The 14,030-nt window shown below is 48.7% G+C and overlaps 1 protein-coding gene across 1 annotated transcript in view; it reads right to left on the bottom strand.

Annotated features, from left to right (window-relative positions):
* Nucleotides 1–14,030, bottom strand: part of LOC143955506 (uncharacterized) — a 106,639-nt gene that overhangs the window by 58,533 nt on the left and 34,076 nt on the right. The gene's annotated exons all lie outside the window — the stretch shown is intronic.

Raw genomic sequence — 14,030 nt, 5'->3', positions numbered from 1 at the left:
TGATTTAGAGTTTAGAAGTGTTATTGGGGTAACTGTCTCGGAGATAAGGATTCCAGGCACAGGTCTCAGCTTCAATGACAATCCTTTTGAAATGTCCATAAAAGCAACGATTTACAACTCTTGCCTGTCCATCCTTTTGGTCAAAGGTTCCCGAAAAATTCATTAAGGTCTGAAAATAAATAAAAACCATAGCGACACAAAAAAAAACGACTGTCCTGATTCGGACACCGGTCCAAAGTTTTGAATTTGTCTATGAGTTCCCATTCTAGGCTCTCTTTCCTTGACTTGAAGTTCCTCACCAGTTACTGTATATATATGGTTTGTGCAGGGCTGGTGCGAAACCTCATTTTGCCGCCCCCATTGGCTCCGCCCCTGACTCCGCCCCTGACTCCAACCCCTTTGGCCTGCCCGTGTATATCCCACCTTTTTATAGACTGCTACCATTTTGGGGGTGGAGTCAGTCACTGGTCTGGTGCATGATACGCATGCAGCTTATGTAGGAGCCTGGAGGTGGCGGGGGGGCGCCTGACTGATGTGTGCTCTAGGCTGGTGCCTACCTTGCCTATAGGTAGCGACGGCCCTGTACAGGGTATGTGTACACAGGTATTCAAAGCACTGATGATCAGCTGAGTGCCACCTATAAGTCTTCATCAATGCCCATCAGTGCAGCCTCATCAGTGCCCATCAGTACAGCCTCATAAGTGCCCATCGTGGGGAACGCTTTATAATGGGCACAGGAGGTGTGCAGAATGGGGAACTCAGTACAGGGATGGTGGGAGCACCTCATAATGGGCACAGTGGGTGTACAGACCTGGGAACTCAGCACAGAGATTGTGGGAACCCCTCATAATGGGCACAGCAGGTATACAGACCTGGGAACTCAGCACAAGGATGATGGGAACCCCTCATAATGGGTGCAGCGGGTGCACAGACCAAGGAACTCAGCATAGGGATGAAGGGAACCCTTCATAATGGGCACAGCGGGTGTACAGACACGGGAACTCAGCACAGGGATGGTGGAAACACCTCATAATGGGCACAGCGGGTGTACAGACCCGGGAACTCAGCACAAAGATGGCGGGAACCCCTCATAATGGGCACATCGGGCATGCAGACCCAGGAACTCAGCACAAGGATGGTGGGAACCCCTCATAATGGGCACAGCAGGTCTACAGACCCAGGAATTAACCACAGGGATGGTGGGAACCCCTCATAATTGACACAGCGGGTTTACAGATCCGGGAAACCTGCACAGGGATGGTGGAAACCCCTCATAATGGGCACAGCAGGTGTACAGACCCAGGAATTCAACACAGGGATGGTGGGAACCCCTCATAATAGGAGCAGCGGGTGTACAGGAAGGTGCAGCATTTACTAGAACCGATTGGCTATAGTTTCTTCCTGCAGCTGCTGGTGGAAGGGAGAGGAGGAGAAGATAGCTTTCAGATGCTGGATGGAGGTGGAGATGGAGGAAAATACAGCCCAGTTCTAGTAAATGCTGCACCCCCAGGCTGTACCAGTAGCAGCAGTATTTTTTTAAAGCCCGTGGTGTGTGAACACACTCCAAAAACTCCACCAGTTGCACACCAAAAAGTGAGATACAAAAAGTGCACAGGGTATACATATGGTCCTCCTCCGAAGAGAAGGGACCTTTGACCTGATCCTCTGGGGCATTAGGCTCCAGACAGGGACTGGTCCAAACCAGACAGACCCCGTTCTCTGGGAGGTCTGCCTAAGCAGACCACCCCAAGTACTAGGTGGGGCTTCCCTGAAGGGAGACCCCATGATAGAGGGCAAACCAAGCCAGAAGGCCTTGTCTACCCCCTCCCAAGACGTTAATTGTAGGCCCGAGGACCTACACCCTACTGATCAAACGTGAAACATGTACAAACCAAACAACCAAAAAAAAAAAAAGACTAGTATCGGCAGTAACCAGGAGAATACATATGGACTAGTGGGCAGCAGCCTGATCGATAGGCAGTGTTTTCCACCGGTGGTCACCAGCAGAAGACAGAAACATAAAGAGAGCCGACACACTGGCCGCTCCTGCACAGCAATGGTATTACTGGAGCTGATAGCACGTGTACCAGGACCGATCACTCACACACACCCTCTGCTTCCAACCTGCCGTGCCCTGATCTGTACAATGTGATTGTGTTTGTCTGTCCTGTCAGACTGAGACACCCGGCTCTACACACAAGGCCGTTGTCATCTCCACACCAGAGAGCTTTATACACAGCAGCCATGGTTGGGCCCTGGGTGGCAGTGCGCCATAGGCGGCTGCCTAATCCGCCAAGTGGTAGCACCGGCCCTGGGTTTGTGCTGCAGAAATGATCCGCCACAAGGCCACCTGCTTCGTCGTTGTTCATTGTGAACTTATGAAGGTCCATTTGTTGGTGAAGGGTTTGACCGAGCTCTAGATCCCCAAGGGGCACACAATATCTGGTATATGACCCTTTGGGGATCTAGAACAGAAGTTACCATGTGTTCTTCAGCTGTGATCCCAAAATTGGTGCCGTATAGGTGCTGTGGATACGTGTGCAGGTCTCATACCTTTTATGCATGCATGTCGATGTTCTAATTTGGTATTGGCCTGTTTAGTGTACTTTTCACAAAAAGTTGTCTTCAGTTAGCCAATTGTTGATACGATAGTAATGGTGTTTCCTGGTGCCTTCATGGCAGAATATACTTATTTTGGACCTTTCATAGTTATTAGTGCTTCTGAGCTCCTTCAAGACATGGGCTGCAGTTGATAACTAGAGCAACTTGATTCTCATTTTCTGTCTGTTTTATAGTGTTAAAGACTGCTTAGCTACTTTCCTGGCCTATGTGTTGGTTGTCATTGGATTATGTTCCAATTGGGCAATTCTGTCTGTGGTGTCTGAGTAGATCCAATTGCATCTTTCTACCTTACTTACCTTTGTAAGAGTCCAGGGCTTACTAGGCATGCACCAATGGCGCATTGCCGCAAGAGGAAATCCGTGCCAACTGAGCATGTGCCAAACACGCCTCAGTGCACCAACCTGCACCAGCGCAGAAGACTTAATGGAAAAAGGTGGGAAAATGCCCAGGAGGTGCACAGGAAGTGACCTCAACCTGATGGAAAAAGGCATAAAAAAAAAGCCCGGGAGGCGCACAGGAAGTGACCTCAAACTTCCCTGTATAAGCCCAGCCCAGACACTGCCAAATTGCTGGATTATCTTCAGTCCCCCCTTGTTCCTGTGCTGGTGTGGGATCTGTCTAAACTTGTTGTGACCTTGAAACCTATTCGACTTGATTGCTGACTACTCTTGATTGCTGCTTGCCATTGACCTCGGATTTGTACCTTGACCATTCTACTTCTTTGCCCCTTTTGTACTCAGCTGCCAGATTGGAACCCGACCCCCGCTTGGATCTCGACCATTCTTCTTCTGATTAACCCTTTTATACTTCGTTGCCAAACTGGACTTGACCTTGGCTCGGATCTCGGACTAAGGCTTGCACGGTGCTCCGCACCGCCGGCACCCATGCCACTTGGTGTCCACCAAGTCTCTGTCTCCATCTCCAGAGGCTTCAAGGACCCGAGGTGGTGCAAGGGAGGCCTCCCCACAACTTTGGTGACAACCTTCTTGACCTTCTACAGTCTTGATTCTGCCCACAGCATTCTATTGAAACTGCCCTACCAAGACCTACTAATGACTTCCATATCCATACTTAATATCCATACTCACAGACTTTCCACTTCTGTTGATGCAGTTGTCCACCCGGTCCTCCTAAAAAAAAACTCTGCATCTCTGCTCTTTCCTGGTTCTCCTCCTACCTATCTCATCGCACCTTCATTGTTGCCTACAACTCTGTCTCCTCCTCTCCTCTTCCCCGTTCCATAGAGATACCCCAAGGCTCTATCTTAGGGCCCCAGTTGATAATCTTCCATGGCTTCCATTACTGCCTTTAAACTCTCAGCTCATCCTTTCAATTTCCTCCAATATCAGTATGGAAGTCACACCACTTCCTCAAACTCCATCTGTCAAAAACCGAGCTTGTCATAATTTGTATTCCCATTGCCTTCACTTTACCATTGGGATCAATAGCACAACTATCAGTGCCTCCACACATACTAGGGTGATAAATGTAAGCTTTGACCTCTTCTTTGGGCCCCACATCCAATCACTGACTAAATCTTTTTTTTATTCCAGACCCCACACAAGAAAAAATGGGAGTCGCCTCACTTCAGGGACCCTGTGGGCAACCTCTTTCCCACAACCCTGGCCCAGTGGTTGTGGGGGTCTGTGAGCGAGGGGCTTATTGAAATCCGAATTCCCCTTTTATCAATAAGATACCGACCCCCAACGTGAATCAGAATTGGGTACATACTGCGCATCTTTAATGTTTTTTGGTTTATATTCACTTTGTGTAATTTTTTTAAACTCAAATATTGAAAAAAAAAAAACCTTTACTGACTTTGCAATGCTTTGTACCACAATTATGTTTGTTGGTTTAATTCTAAATAGGAGAAATTCTAGAGATGAATTAAATAATTTTTTTCAAAAGTAACATATTTTTTTTAACCACTTGCCGTCCGCCCACTGTCAAATGACGGCTGGGCGGTGCGGCTCTCTTGAAGTCATGCTTATGCACTACAGCCCCGTAAGTTTTTCTGTAATGCGCGCGCAGGGCCAGGAGCAAGAGGACCAGCCATGTTGGATTTCAACAAACTCCATAACCATTGGAGTTCGATAAGAATACATACTGTATATGGTGAGGCTGGGTCAGTTTAGGTCAGGGCAAAGGGCAAAAAGAATAGGTCTACTTTGTCTGAAAGTGCTCTTATTCTATAAAGTGACACTAAATGATATCCTTATGCCGCGTACACGCGACCGGACTTTTCGAGGGACTAGGTCCGACGGACTTTCGGCAGAGTTCTGACGGACTTTCCGAATGAACGGACTTGGCCACACACAATCACACCAAAGTCCGACGGATTCGAACATGATGACGTACGACCGGACTAGAATAAGGAAGTTCATAGCAAGTAGCCAATAGCTGCCCTCGCGACGGTTTTTGTCCGTCGGACTAGCATACACACGAGCGGATTTCTCGGTAGGAACTGGGTCCGGCGGAGTTCCGGCGGAAAAATTTGAAACATGTTCCATTTCTAAAGTCTGTCGGATTTTTGCAAATCAAAGGTCCGCTGCAGCCCACACACGATCGAATGGTCCGCCGGAATCGTTCCGTCGGACCTTTGATGTCGAAAAGTCCGGTCGTGTGTACGCGGCATTAATCTTCAAAAATATTCCATACACATCCAATAGGACTTCTCTTGGACTCTTTCATCCGGTTTTGGTCTGGTGCTTCTTGTTTTTCTATGGCTTGAGCTACTGTCGGGTGCTCATTGATGGAAGCCTTGTTGTGTGGATGCCGCCTCGCCAGAGTTAAGGAGCTTGTTTGACATTTTCCTTCATCTGATTATACATACTGTACAAGTATGAAAGTTCTCAGAGACTCTTGAAATATGTTGTCCCACTCACATGTTACTAACATACCTTGTAAGCCTCCATGGGAGGGGAATCGCTCCATATCATTGATGAAAATAATGACTGTGAAATTATGGAGTCTAAGCCCTTGTACACACGGTCGGAGATTCCGACAACCAAATCCGTCGGATTTTGTCCGAAACTGTTGTATACACACGGTCGGACGTAGTTGTCGGAAAATCTGATCGTTCAGAACGTGATGACGTTATTTCGTTACGACGGGACTATGTTCAGGCTAGTAGCCAATAGCTTTGATGTAGGAATTTGATCTGAGCATGCGTGGCACTTTGTCTGATCGGAATTCTCTACACATAATCGGAGCATGTCCGATCGGAGCATTTTGTCGGAAAATATTTCCGGCAAGTTGGAAAAGTTAGTCCGACGGATATTACGACGGAAACAGTCCTATGCAGAACACACACAGTCGGAATATCCGACAAAACGCTCCGATCGGACACATTCCAACGGAATCTCCGACCGTGTTTACAAGGTCTAACACTGTCACAATGAGGAGGAGAACCAAGATGGTGGTCATGGGATTATTCTATGTGGTATTTTTAATTGCTGTATCCTTAGAATCTCAGCTGGCACATGTGTGGAACTGGACCTTATGGACTCTCTAAAACTCGATCTTCTGGACTCCCTGAAACTGGTCCTTTTGGACTCCCTGAAACTGGGCCTTCTGGACTCTCTGAAACTGGACCTTTTGAACTCTCTGAAACTGGATCTTTTGAACTCTCTGAAACTGGACCTCCTGGACTCTCTGAAACTGGACCTCCTGGACTCTCTGAAACTGGACCTCCTGGACTCTCTGAAACTGGACCTTCTGAGCCCTCTGAAACTGGATCTTCTGGACTTCCTGAAACAGGACCTTCTGGACTCCCTGAAACCGGACCTTCTAGATTCTCTGAAACAGGTCCTTCTGGACTTCCTGAAACTGGACCTTCTGGACTCACTACAACTTGACCTTCTGGGCTCTCCTTCTCACTAACACCAATGAATAACTCTCTATGAAAATTACAATCATCGATCATTTAAGAATTATGGTAATTTGTAAAAAAGAAAAACAGCACTCGGGTCAAAATATTGTTTATTTTACAAAACTGGAATGAATGATTAACATATAATAATGCGAAGATTAAATACAAGTTATAGCTTATATGACTAAAATAATAAATATATAAAAAGTTATTAATTATTATACATTGGCTGGACCAATGAAAAGACAGCTACTTCAGTAAAACAAACAACAAACAATGACATGCAACAGCCAATAGCAACCTATAAAAAGAGTTGTTTGTCTATTCGTGTGATTGCCCATGTATTATTTCTATGTTGCCGTGCGTCATTGTGGACCAAGTCAGCACTTTGTTTAGACCAGGGTTTCTCAACCAATGTTCCATGGAACCCTAGGGTTTCTCCAGAGGTCAGATAAGTTCCCAATGACACCAATGATCTTTTTAGCTCTCTGTAGGGGGGGTAATTCTTCCCACTGACCACGAGTCTTATGCCGCGTACACACGATCGAATTGTCTGGCGTACTTAGTCCGGCGGATAGTCCGACGGACTTTCTACCGAACGGACTTGGCCACACACGGACACACAGAAAGTCTGGCGTTTGCTAGCGCGATGACGTACAGCACGTACGACGGGACTAGAAAAAGGAAGTTCAATAGCCAGTAGTCAATAGCTTCCTTTTTCGTACTTGCTTCTGAGCATGCGTCATTCTTAGTCCGCCGGACTAGCATACTGACGAACGTATTGTCTGCTGAAACCCAAGTCCGGCGGAAAGATTGGACTGCAAAAATACTTTCTAAGTCCGCCAGACTTTACGCTGAGAAAGTCCGCTGAAGCCCACACACGATCGAATTGTCCGGTGAAATGCGTTTCGGTGGACTAAGTACGCCGGACAATTCGATCGTGTGTACGCGGCATAAGGTGCATTCTTCCTCAACCAGGGCCCCATGGAACCATTTGATTCTTCCAGAGGTTGATGAGGGTTCCTTGAGCAATGGGCAATTTCTGCTTCTCAGATGAGTAACCACTGACACCATTGATCTTTTTAATCCTTCCCATTGACCACAAGTGTAAGGAGCATTCTTCCTCAACCAGGCCTCCATGAAACGCTTGGGATTCCTTCAGAGGTTGCTAGGGGTTCCTTAAGCAATGATCAATTTCTGCCTCTCAGATAAGTTCCCACATAAACCATTGATCTTTTAAGCTATCTGTAAGGAGGTACTGTAATTCCATTACACTAATAAAGCCTTTCTCACCCTTCTCAATACCGAGGAACACTTGAAATATCTTTCCTGTCAGAGGACGCATCTCGGCTGAGCTCCGCCGGCCGGGAGTTAATCCTCATCCATCCGCCGTTCCAAGGCAAGATTCAGGCCGGCGGGCACCTCAGCCTACTCCCCAAGAGTCCCGGGAACGTTTTTATCCCGATATTACTGCTCCGGTCCGGCCGGAGCCCCGCGTTTAGGCCCGAGGCCTGCCGCATTGCCTGGACGCCGGCCGCCATCTTGGGGCCTACAGGGACGCCGGAGCCTCCGCGCTCGCGTACCGCGGGCCGCGCGGACAGCGGTGACACGCACCCACCCAGCGGGTGTCGGAGGAGCCCCCCTGAGGCCTGGGAGTGGAATTCGGTGGAGAGGACTGGTGCTGGCAGCCTGCACACTACCACTGAGGACACACTGCAGACTGAGGTAGGCGGTGGCCATCTTGGTACACCCAGTCCACCATTACAGGCCCCTCACACTTCCTAAGGCACTTTCTGCTCCCCCCCCTGTACTGCATACCATCCTCCCAGTATATAGAGGCCCTGGAGGGCCTAGTGATGGACATGTGATAACGTACACCTTAACTGGGAGTGCATACGCGGTAGCAGGGAAAATGGCAACGTAATTCCCTAGCACCGCGCCGTCGGAACTTTACACTTGGCTGATAAGGCATATTCATCTAGCATTTCTTGTCACATCTGCCCCAACTACTGCATGCGCTTTTGGGCTGCTGGCGGGTATGTATAATACACCCCGGAACCGTCCCCGCAACAGATCACAGCAGAAATCCTCTCCGGTCCGTGGGAAGGCGAAAGGGAAGGGTAAGATGGCGCCCGAACCGCCGGAACCTGATGACACCACACAGCACTCTGACGATAGCCTGTCACAGTTTCCCTCTAACCTAGCCAGCCCTGTGGACACTAACTCTGATGCTTTGCTACAGAAATTCCGCACCATAGTAAGGGACGAGATCACCTCGGCCTCTCGTAAACTGTCTGCTGAACTGGTGAAGGGTCTTAAGGAGCTAGGCCACCGCACTAATCAGTTGGAGGAACGGATGGACCTAACAACCACGGTACTGGAGGGTCATGAGGAAGAGGTGGAGAAACTGAATGCGGAACTTGTAACACTCCAGGACAAACTTGAGGACTCAGAAAATAGGGCCCGCAGAGGAAATTTGCGTATTCGCGGCCTCCCAGAGACCATTACGGATCTCCAGGGTACAGCTACAGCATTCTTTCAGGAGCTTGCGCCTGATATTCCCACGGAACGCCTGGAATTCGACCGGATCCATAGGTCCCTCGCTCCCAAACCAACTGAGGGCCCCCCCAGAGATGTGATTATAAAATTTCATTTCTACAGAACCAAGGAACGACTTCTCCAGGCGGCCAGGGAATTACCGGACATTACATTCCAGGGAAACTCCCTCCAATTGTTCGCAGATCTTTCCCCGGTCACTATCGCTAAACGGCGGAATATGAAGCCCTATCTGCAAATCCTGCAAGCCAGAAACATCCGCTACCGGTGGGGGTTCCCCTTTAAACTCTCCTTTTATCATTTGGGACGTCAGTTTCATGCCTCATCTTTGCCGGATCTGAGGCGGCAATTCCAGGAGCTACAGTTTGACCTCCCTCCTTCTCAACCCGAAGCAGCAGTGGCCCGACCGGGTCCCTCTCGGGCCCCACCGAGATCCTCACAATCCTCACAGCACGGATCCCAAGCCCTCCGCACTCTCAAGGCTCAGAGGTTTCATGAAGCCTCTACAGACGGACATCGCTAGAAACATGTTGTCCCTACCTTTTGCAAGTTTGTGCTTTGTTTTTGTTCTTTTTCCCTGCCTTTGTACAGCAGAGAGACCTCAGCCTCTTGAACAAGCTGCGACTAACGCCACCAGGAGACTGGAGCAAGACACCTCCGACCCACGATACTGAGGAGTGGTAAGCTGGTCGGTATTTGATTACAGTCAGACTGTGCTGGTTTTCACCTCTGGACGGTAAAGATCCACCTTGCCAGCTGCTGATGACTGGCAGGGTACCTGTTTTGGTCCTTTTATTTTTATTTTTTGGACAAATGATGCACTTATGGTATTGACTGCCGCCCCCCTCCCCCCCCCCCCTGATTGCATAGGCTTTTTCAAATCCTCATTCCCTTTTCTACCCCCCCTTTTTTTTTTTTTTCTCTTCTCCTCTTCCCCCCCCCCCTCGCCCCTCATGGCCCTGATCTCTGTATACTGAGGCATTGTTTGGGTTCCACTTAGCTGACACCGCATGTTCATGTTGATTATTTATGGACAGGGGGTCACCACATGTATTGACCTGTTTTTTTTTTGGGGGGGGAGGGGGATGGTGAAATTTTTCTCTTTTTGTCTTTAGTTATTGTTTTCAGTTTTTTACTAGCTCTTGGGGTTTACATCTATATGCCATTGTTGACATGTTCTTTATATTCATGGTTATGGTTTCAGTTAAGCCAAGTGGTCTCCGACGGACCACTGCACCCTCATGATGTGGTACTTGATCCGAACTAACGTTCGAATCAACACCCGACCAGGTAGTGGGATGGTTAACCCACGACTCATAGCAACCTTAATGTTACAGAGTTATTTGTTCACAGCATTGCATGACTCTACTACCTTTCCTGATGTGATACGTTACTTCTTTCTTCCCTCTCTATCTTCACTGCTTCTATCCCTTTTTTTCCCCTCTGGGTTCGCAGGGCGTGTGCTCTGGTTCAAGGTTGATGGCCATTCAGTGCGGTCCCAATGACGATTAACTGGTTGTCCCTGAATGTTCAGGGCATGAACTCACCCCATAAGAGGGTGAAGATTTTTAAATATCTGCGCAAGCAACAAATTGACATTGCTTGTTTACAGGAGACACATTTTTCCGAGACCTCTCATCCTAAGTACTTCGATGCTCAGTTCCCTCAGGTATTTTTCGCAAATGCTCCCACTAAACAAAGGGGGGTTCTCGTGGCTTTTCGAAAATCTGTTCCATTTAGTTGCACTAAACAGATTGCAGACCCTAACGGACGGTATCTTTTGCTCCAAGGCACCATTCATGACACGGAGGTTACCATACTTACGTACTATGCCCCGAATGTAAATCCGGGGCCTTTCTTGACCCATGTCTGCGCCCTGCTTATGTCCCACTGCAGGGGCACCCTCCTTCTTTCAGGTGACTCGAATCTTATATTAAATCCCAAACTAGATAAGCATCCGCCCGAGAGAAATGGACAATCGGCGGGGGCTAAGAAATTTGCGTCCTCCTTACTGGCGCTGGACTTGGTCGACCTGTGGAGGGAGTGTCATCCACAGGGCAGGGACTACACCCATTACTCTCACCCCCATCAGGTTCACTCACGGATAGACCATATGTTTATGCTCAGACGTCATCTTCCGTTGGTGGTATCGGCTTCAATTTTGGCTGTCCCTTGGTCGGATCATGATCCAGTGTTAGTAGTCTGTCACTCTATCCTAGATAGACCTCGGTTTTCTCCCTGGGTGATGAATGATTCCCTTCTTTCACATGCGGGGGTGACAGCAGATATTGTTAAGGCTTCGGAGGACTACTTTCGTGAAAATTTGGGCTCGGTGCAGTCTCCGGTGGTCCTTTGGGAGGCTTATAAAGCGGTGTTGCGGGGTCGGATAATTGGTCTGGCTTCGGCCCGTAAGAGGGCTAGAGAAGCAAAGCAGAAAGAGCTTGAGTCCCGATTGGTGTCTCTATCAGAGAACTTTAAACAATCCCCCACTCCGGGCAACCGCAAGTTGCTGGAATTAGCTAGATCGGAGCTTGATCTGTGTCTCACGGAGGGCGCTGAGCGTGTATTGCGCTGGTCCCGCCAGAGGTGGTATGTGAGAGCAAATAGGCCAAACCGTATGTTAGCTAACAGACTCCGAACCTTTGCTCCTAGATTGAACCCGATAACCCTATGGGATCGACACAATGTCCTATCGGGAAACCCAAAGCATGTCCTGGAGGAATTCGCGTTTCGCCTTGCGAAACTATACGAGGCACCAGGGGGGAGTGTGGCTCGGGGCGCGACGGACTTCCTGGAAAGCCTTTCGCTCCCATCCTTAACGGAGGCTCACGTTACCCTCATGGACAGAGATATTCTGCTCTCCGAAGTTCTACAAGCAATAAAAGAACTCAAGGTGGGCAAACGTCCTGGGCCTGACGGGTATACTGCGCTTTTTTATAGGAAGCTGGCATCGGTGATAGCTCCCCACCTGGTGGCAATGTACAATTCGGTGAAAAACGGCTATCCTCTCACCCCTGATCTTCTGACAGCAAATGTGGTGATGATTCCTAAACCGGACCGTGACCACTCATCTTGGGCCAATTTCAGGCCTATCTCACTCATTAATGTAGATATGAAACTCTTGACAAAAATCCTGGCGAATCGATTAAACTCTTTTCTTCCCCGGTTAATAAAAAAAGATCAGGTGGGCTTTGTACCTCAGAGACAGGCGGGAGATGCAATACGACGTATAGTTCAACTCCAACATATAGCCCAGACTCGATCTCTGGAATCCCTGCTTCTCTCCCTTGATATAAATAAGGCCTTTGACTCCTTATCCTGGCCCTATCTCATGTCTGTCCTACGGCATTATGGATTCGGGACTTCCTTTATGGCTTGGATGTCTGCCCTATATGATTCCCCTCGAGCAAAAGTTAAATATTATGGATTTGAATCCCCCATGTTTAATGTCAGCAGGGGAACCCGTCAGGGGTGTCCACTGTCTCCCCTTCTTTTTGTGTTGGCACTGGAACCTCTGGCGGAGGCAATCAGAGCTCATCCAGATATCAAGGGCATAGAAATAGCAGGTTGCCCCCACAAGATTTCCTTATTTGCAGACGACATTCTTCTTTCTGTCACCTCTCCTAGAACTTCCCTGCCAAATTTACACGCATTGTTGCAAACCTTTGCGTCTCTCTCAGGACTCCAGATTAACTCATCTAAATCGAAGGCATTGTCGACTAACCTCTCTGCGGAGTTACTGAGGGACTTGCAATCGGCCTTTCCTTACCAGTGGGTCTCCTCCTTGCCTTATTTGGGAATCCATCTCACATCAACATATCAGGCTTTATATCAGGCGAATTATCCACCATTATTCACGAAATTAACGGATATGTTGTCGGCGTGGTCCTCTTTTCCTCTTTCGTGGTTTGGGAGAATAACGGCCGTCAGAATGGCGTACCTTCCAAAGCTACTTTACTATTTTAGGGTTCTCCCCGTCCCGATTCCCTCCCACGTCCTCAATACCCACCAGCGTAGGATCCTGCAATTTATCTGGGGATCGTCTCGCCCCCGTATTAATAAACAAATCCTGTTCGCCAGCAGACGTGATGGGGGCCTCTCGGTCCCGAATATAAGAGACTACTATGTAGCTGCCACCATTGCTCCGCTCTCTCACCTCCATGAGACGTATCAACTCCCGCTATGGGCGGCTATTGATCTGCTTGAGACTGACCCCATCCCAATCTCTTCATTACCATGGCTCCCACCTGTACATCGCCCTAAGATAACGGGGCCTTGTATGATTCATACGCTGCGAGTTTGGGACTCGGTGAAGTACTCGGCGGGACTGGCTTCCCCCCATCTCCCACTGTTGCGGCTTTTGCGTTGCCCGCTTTTCCCTCCGGGTCTTGATCACCCAGCACAATTCAAGTGGTGGACCATTAATGGATTTGGCGATGTACATTCCTTGCTTACTCCCACTAGGATTTTAACATATAATGTTCTGCGCTCGTCGCATGACCTGCCGCTACGAGAATATTACAGATATCTGCAGATCCGTCATTTCCTCCAGAGTCTCCTTAGATCGCAGGACGCCCCTTACAGGTTGACACCGTTTGAGAGCATCTGCAGATCCAGGCCCCATTCTCCTGGTCTGATATCTATGATTTACTCAGCTCTGATCTCTAAGAGGAGACCTCCAGTGCGGACTTATCATTTGCAATGGGAGAGGGAGTTTGGGAGGAAGCTGGATCCGGAGGACTGGCGGGCAATGACCCTAGCCATATCCAAATGCTCACGCAACGTAGTAATTCTGGAAAATGCATATAAGGTGTTATACCGGTGGTATTACACCCCGGTGCGCCTGGCTCGCTTTGCCCCATCCTATTCCCCTCTTTGTTTCAGGGAGTGTGCACAAGAGGGCACTATGGCCCATATTTGGTGGACGTGCCCGCGAGTGTGCAGACTATGGGTCAGGGTGTATGCATTGCTCCGTAGCCTG

Source organism: Lithobates pipiens, unplaced genomic scaffold (assembly GCF_037356315.1).
Source record: "Lithobates pipiens isolate NorthernLeopardFrog02 unplaced genomic scaffold, aLitPip1_a1.2 Scaffold_35, whole genome shotgun sequence".
NCBI lineage: Eukaryota > Metazoa > Chordata > Amphibia > Anura > Ranidae > Lithobates > Lithobates pipiens.
This window is presented reverse-complemented; position numbering and strand designations above follow the sequence as displayed.